This window comes from Manacus vitellinus, unplaced genomic scaffold, assembly GCF_001715985.3.
Source record: "Manacus vitellinus isolate BGI_N305 unplaced genomic scaffold, ASM171598v3 scaffold_24_pilon, whole genome shotgun sequence".
Lineage (NCBI taxonomy): Eukaryota > Metazoa > Chordata > Aves > Passeriformes > Pipridae > Manacus > Manacus vitellinus.
The window spans coordinates 4,546,285-4,552,284 of NW_021939798.1; positions in this window are offsets into that span (position 1 = coordinate 4,546,285).

Sequence of the window (6,000 nt, forward strand, 5' to 3'; positions counted from 1 at the left end):
TTCCAGTATTTCAGCTGTGCCATAATCTATTTACCACACAATTTGTGTCACTTTGATAAGCGGCTGCTTCAAGACTGCATTTATTAAAATCAAGAGCAGGGAGAGCTTTCAAGTCTCTCAAGTGTTGTAATAAATGTTTGAAATTAGTCATTACAGTGTTTGCCATGGTTCATATCATAGACTCTATCTAAATGACAAATGATCACAGCCTGGACATGAACTTTTTTCTCTTTGGTGGTGCGTTTCCAGCGGGATGGGGATGATGTTGGGCTATCCCAACACAAACCAGCCCAAGCTGGAGCAGGGATGGGGAGGGAGGAGTGGAGAAGAGGGAAGGTTTCCCTGGGAAACATTATCAGAGTCTCGGGGATATGGCTTTGAGCAGAGAAGTGCTGGCTCAGCTCTGACTTTGCTGGCTAAAAATGAAATAAATCTGAGAAACAGCCAAAAGCCCCAAGAAGGAGCCGTGTACTTTCTGCAGTGTGGAGCAATTGGTTGTTACGGTGTCTGGATTATGCAAAGTTCGGCTCTTCCTCCATCAAACAGCTCCAGTATGGGAAATTCACCTTGTTGCTCTGGCTTCTTAATGTGCTTGCCTGGCCATGGATATGTGCTGATGTGGTCATTTAAGAAGGAAAAGAAAAAATCCCAAACAAAAAGCCCCTTTGCTAAATATAGTTATGTGTATGTATATATTCACACATACGTACGCACAGACATATTAAACACATACGGCATAGAAAAGAGACAATTATTAAGACAAATATTCTGTCTCAATTCATTTTGTTCTTCATTTTCCCATCAGGAACATAATAGCTAAATTTATAGTGTTGAGCCTGGGCTATAAATTCCATTATTTTCAGTGACTATATCAATTACATCCCTTGAAAGGGACCCCAAGGCAAGGGGAGAAAATTGGAGACAAAAATCTTCAGACGGGAGGATGTAGGAGGTAGAGGGGGAAAAGCAACCCCTCCCTGCTTTCTCCTTACTCATTACCAATAACCAGCACCTTTTCCCTACATAAAAGCCTGCTTAGTTTCCTGGTGCTCCAGCTGGCACCCAACACAGAGCAACCACGGTGACGAGTGTGTCACTGCGGAAATAATTGCGGTGCTACACACACAGGTGCTGACTCAAAAGGGGAGCAGGAAATGGTCTTGTCTGAATATAAATGGTATTTATTTTGGAGAAATACAATTGTCAGAGAAGAAAACAATGCATCTTTTTCTGAAAAAGAAACTGAGTAAACTACTCAGCTCCTGTCCTTGAGGTGAAAATGAATTTTTATTTTTTTTTTAAAGGCTTCTTGCACTGAGACGAGCTCGAAAAAGGGAGAGCGTGGTATCAAAGAGCAGTGTGCTGAGATGAGCAGTGGTTTCTCTGGCAACTCCTACAACTTTTTTTAAGGGTTTTACTACTTCTCCTTCTCTCTTAGTGAAGTGAGTGAGTAAAGTTTTCTTGTTTTTTTTCGGTGGGATTGGTTTTTTTTTCAGTGCCTCTCACCACGGCACAGAGCTGGTCTGTGAAAGGCAAAGCAGATACGAAGGGAACAGTGAAGCAGGAACCTTCCTTGTTAACACGAAAGAAAAGGAGGCTGTGTCAGGTGTTGAAGAGCTGGATGGTGCTGCAGGCCCAACGTGGTTCAAAACTTTATCCCAGGTGTATGCCAAGCTCAAACCTTTTTATTGTTTCAGGAAAAAATATTGTTAATATTTCCGAATGGTAGAGGCTGCTGGGCTTTCCTGTCACTGCACAGGAGAGCTTCATGGGGTCCAGATGTGTAATTATTTCATGTCCCCTCTACACTGGAGCTGTATTTATCTCCATGTCCTTCTAATGGCACACAGCATTGCACCTGAGCTTGAATAACTCTGCCTCACCAAAGGTTTACACCCTCAGTGTGTTTATTAGCAGTGTCTTCTGTCCTCAGCCTTCACTTCAATGGCTGCAACACTTTAAACTGGTTTAAGCTCCCTTGTAGAACAGCCTTTCTGCTCCCTCCAGGCTACTCTGTAGCCTGTGTCTCTTCTCCTTGAAGGTTGCCATGACCTTGTTCAGAAGTGTTGAGAGTTGCCAGATGTACCTTTCTCTACTGGAAATGCTGTCTGATGAGTTCAGGCATCGTTTTTGTCTTCCAAGTGGTGAAATTCCCAGTAAGCAGCAGAAATTCTTGTTTATCCCCCAGTGCATCTTCTCTGTGTCTGTTCTTGACCCTGGGAGACGGGAGAACAAGTGCCAGGAGGAGAAGGGAGATTGTGTCCCTTGGATACAGGAGGCTGAGGAAAGGGTAGCACAGTCCTGAGACTTGTGCTCCAGCCCCTTTCCCAGCTCTGTTGCCCTTCTCTGGACACAGTCCAACACCTCAATGTCCTCCCTGTCGTGAGGGGCCCAAAACTAAAAGCAGGTTTTGAGGTGCAGCCTCACCAGTGCCCAGCACAGGGGGACAGTCACTGCCATGGTCCTGCTGGCCACGTGATTGATGGCACAAGATAAGATACCATTGGCTTTCCTAACCACCTGGGCACACTGCCTGGGCACTTTCCCAGCTCTGACCCTGATCCTGAGCTCTCCTTGTTTGACCTGTGCTGTTCCTGCTGGCACCTGCCCTGGTGTCCCTCTGTACCTTTCCTCAGTATGTGTTTATTTTTCTTATGCCGTGGTCAATACCCCAAAAAATATTGAACAAGAAGAGCTATTTTGCATCTCCATCAATAATTGCCTTCCTCCTGGTGCTGTGCCCTTCAGCTTCTGTTGAGACTTTCACCCATGTCACAGATTCTACTAAATCCTGTCTTCTCAAGCTTAGCTAATGACAAATGCTCTGTGGAAATCTGGATGAAACCTGCTGCATCTCATTTGCCTAGAAAATCTTTCAAGGAAAGACAGCAGGTTGGGGGGTGCTGTATGTTGTGCTTGTGATAAATAGTGAACTTAATGAAGATTGCTGATGGACAGCATTGTGTGCTGGAGTCCTTTGTTTCCCCCAGTATAAGATGGATGGTGGTATCCAGTATTTCCTCCGTGTTTCTGTCTTGCAGAATTGTCCACCCTGTCGTTCAGCTCCTGAGCAGGAGCTGCCAATTTGTGCCAATAACAATTTCCCACCTCCCCCATTCCTCCTTTGAGGGAGTGGATCTTGAGGGTGTTTTTTAATATATTAGTTTATAATTAAAGGATATCGTATTAAGAGCATTAAGATATGACCTACCTTACCTCCATAAATACTTTTTTTTTTTCCTACTTGCTGGGAAAGCTTTAAAAACATCCTCTTGGAAATTCATGCAGATGATATTTAGACATGCAGATATGCACTCCTGTTTTGCATGAATGTTTGACCTTGGGCAGAGCTGTTCAATGCAGGATGGATGTGTTGTGGCTGCATTTAATCATCTGAAGCAGAGATGAAGCCTTGAAAAACCACATAGACCCAATTCCCAATTCCCAGCCTCTGGATGGTAATGAACTTCTGAGAAATAGCTAATCAATAAATTGAACAAAAGACTCAGGCAGCTAAACCACTTTGTCAGGGCCTTAATTACAATTGCAGAAATAAATCGGGAGGGGGGTGGTGGTGGTTGGGAGCCTTTGCCAGACAAAACTAACCCTTTACTCTCACAAGCTCACCCTTTGCAAACTGAGCAGCCTGGGTTTGTGTGAGCGCCGTGCCTTTGTGAGGGTGTTCACGGGGGTCTCTGGGTGGGCAAATGACCCAGACCAGGCTGCTGCCTCGTGCCACAGCAGGTCAGTTTGGGCTGTCCCTGCCCTCTGAAGCTACTGGGGGAGCCGCAATGAGGCTCTGCTTAGCAGGAGGGATTCTAATTCCCCCTTTCCACAGGGAAGAGATGAGGATGATCCAAGGCAGCAGGCCGTGCCAGGGCAAGCTGGGCTGTTTCACTTGGGGAGAAAGCTGAAGATTTAGGACCAGATGCAGCCAGCAGGATCAGGAAGGATATCTGAGGACAGATAGCAGAGATGGGAGCCAGGCCAGTAGCCCTCTTACCCTCATATCCCTCAGGCAGGTTTCCCAGTAGTCCCATCCCTTGCCAGCAGCAGGAGTGATGGAGCCAGGGAAGCCTGTGAGGAGGCTGTCAGTGAAACCCTCGGAGGCTTGCTTGTTCTTGGCTCAATTATAGCAGCAGGCATTTCACGTGCATGTCTCCTGGCAGCGCGTGCTGGAAAACAAAGGGATATATCCTTGGGGATTGTCTTGTAGACGTGGTTTTGCCTTAAGAAATATTACAGAATAACAGCACGTCCAGGTTGATGCGAGCCCGCCGAGGGTGGGTGGTGAGCAGGAGGGTGGGGGTGTGTGGCAGAGGCTTGGAGGGCACATGGTGATGAGGGGAAACAAAGATCTTGAGGAGCTTTTGGCTTTTTGAGGAGTAACCTCATGATGCTGAATTGCTTACCCTTTGAGGTGGTAACGCCTTAAAGGAGCGTGTCCTTGGGTGCACAGAGTATTTAAAACGAGACAGAACTGACTGTTCCATGGGGCAGATTTAAACCCCAAGCAGGGTGCAAGGAGCTGTGTTGTGTACCTTGTGAGCCACTTTTCACCCTTGTTGGGGAGTTGATTGGTGACAGGCTCACTGCCCTCCTTCTCTTCGCCTCCTGCAGACCTCGGGCTTAGCAGAAAGGAGGTTTTTTTGTTTCCTTAACAGAAATCCCTGGTAAGACAAGATGGTTTCTCATGAATGGCTGGTCACTACAGATCAGTGTCTCCAGTTGCTGTGATCCTCAGGGCTAAATAGAACTTGGCCACCTTCTTCTGGAGAGCAGCCACCAGAGCTCAGAGTGTACCAGGACCACAACCCCCAACACAGGGTGAGGACAGTCCAATTTCCTGTTGGTAACAGGTCAGCTTGTGCTTACCTGCGACAGTGAGAAATCTGGCTGTGTGTGAATGCTCTTGAACTTGTAAGAGACCTACATGGCTGAAGGAAACATGAATTAATGATCATCTCACAAACCTCCCCCCCAAACCTTATCCCCAGAGTCTGTAAAAGAACAAACCCCAGGTGCCATAAACCCCGCAGCAGCCAGAGAACATCTCATGTTGTCAAACTCCAGCATGTTTTAGGGCTTTGCTGGCTCAGGGCCTCGCTGAAGGAGCAGTTAGCACTTCTGCCTTCCTGCCAGCCTGGCTTCTGTTCCCTGCCTTTCTCACGGAGCCGGGGAATTGCTCCGTAATGAGGCAGCAGCCGCTGCCGGTGACATGAAACTGCTGGAAATAAGATAGCTCTCTGTGAGCTGCTCTGCCTTTGTGCCCAGGCTCTTCTTGAAGCAGCAGATAAATCTCCATCCCGGCGCAGCGGGAACGCTCACAGAGCAGTCCCCGGGACGTGAGTGAGTTGCTGCTGTCGGCACTGTGTTTACTGCACAGATAAAATATTTACAGCTCCATCTTTGGTGTGAGATGCGACTCGTCCAGTCCTCGTGAAGGTCACGGGAAAGTCAGTAAAATTTATTGACGGTTTATAGCACTTGTGTGTCAGAAAGCAAGGTTACAGTGTTATACACCTACACAGGCAGGCAGGGAGGGCTGGAGAGAGACGGGAGAGGGAGAGGAGACAGCTCGGTGTATATCATTGGCTTGGTCCCCCAAACCCGTGTGTTATTTTTTAATTAAATGATAAGCTCCAAATAGCAGAGCATGGGCAGGGCTCCTAACTGGCTGCAGCCCCACGTTTCAGCAGTTGAGCAAATGACATATTTGCTGTGCTGATGATGAGCCCTTTGAAGGGAGTAGGGGGTTTGGGTTGTGTCATGGCCGTGTGCCCTGGTGTTTGTGTAGGCAAGTCTTATTCTGCCATGGAAAGAGTGGTCAAGCCATGCCTGCCTTTCACTTCTCATTAATTTTGATTTCATTCAGTAACCTAGAATTAAGATTGATTTGTACTATATGTGGTAGGAATAGTCAGCAAGAAGGAGCCTTGGAGAACTGGGAACCCTCAGGACATGTAGGGACCTTTCCCAGCAGAGCTGAAGAGCAACTGG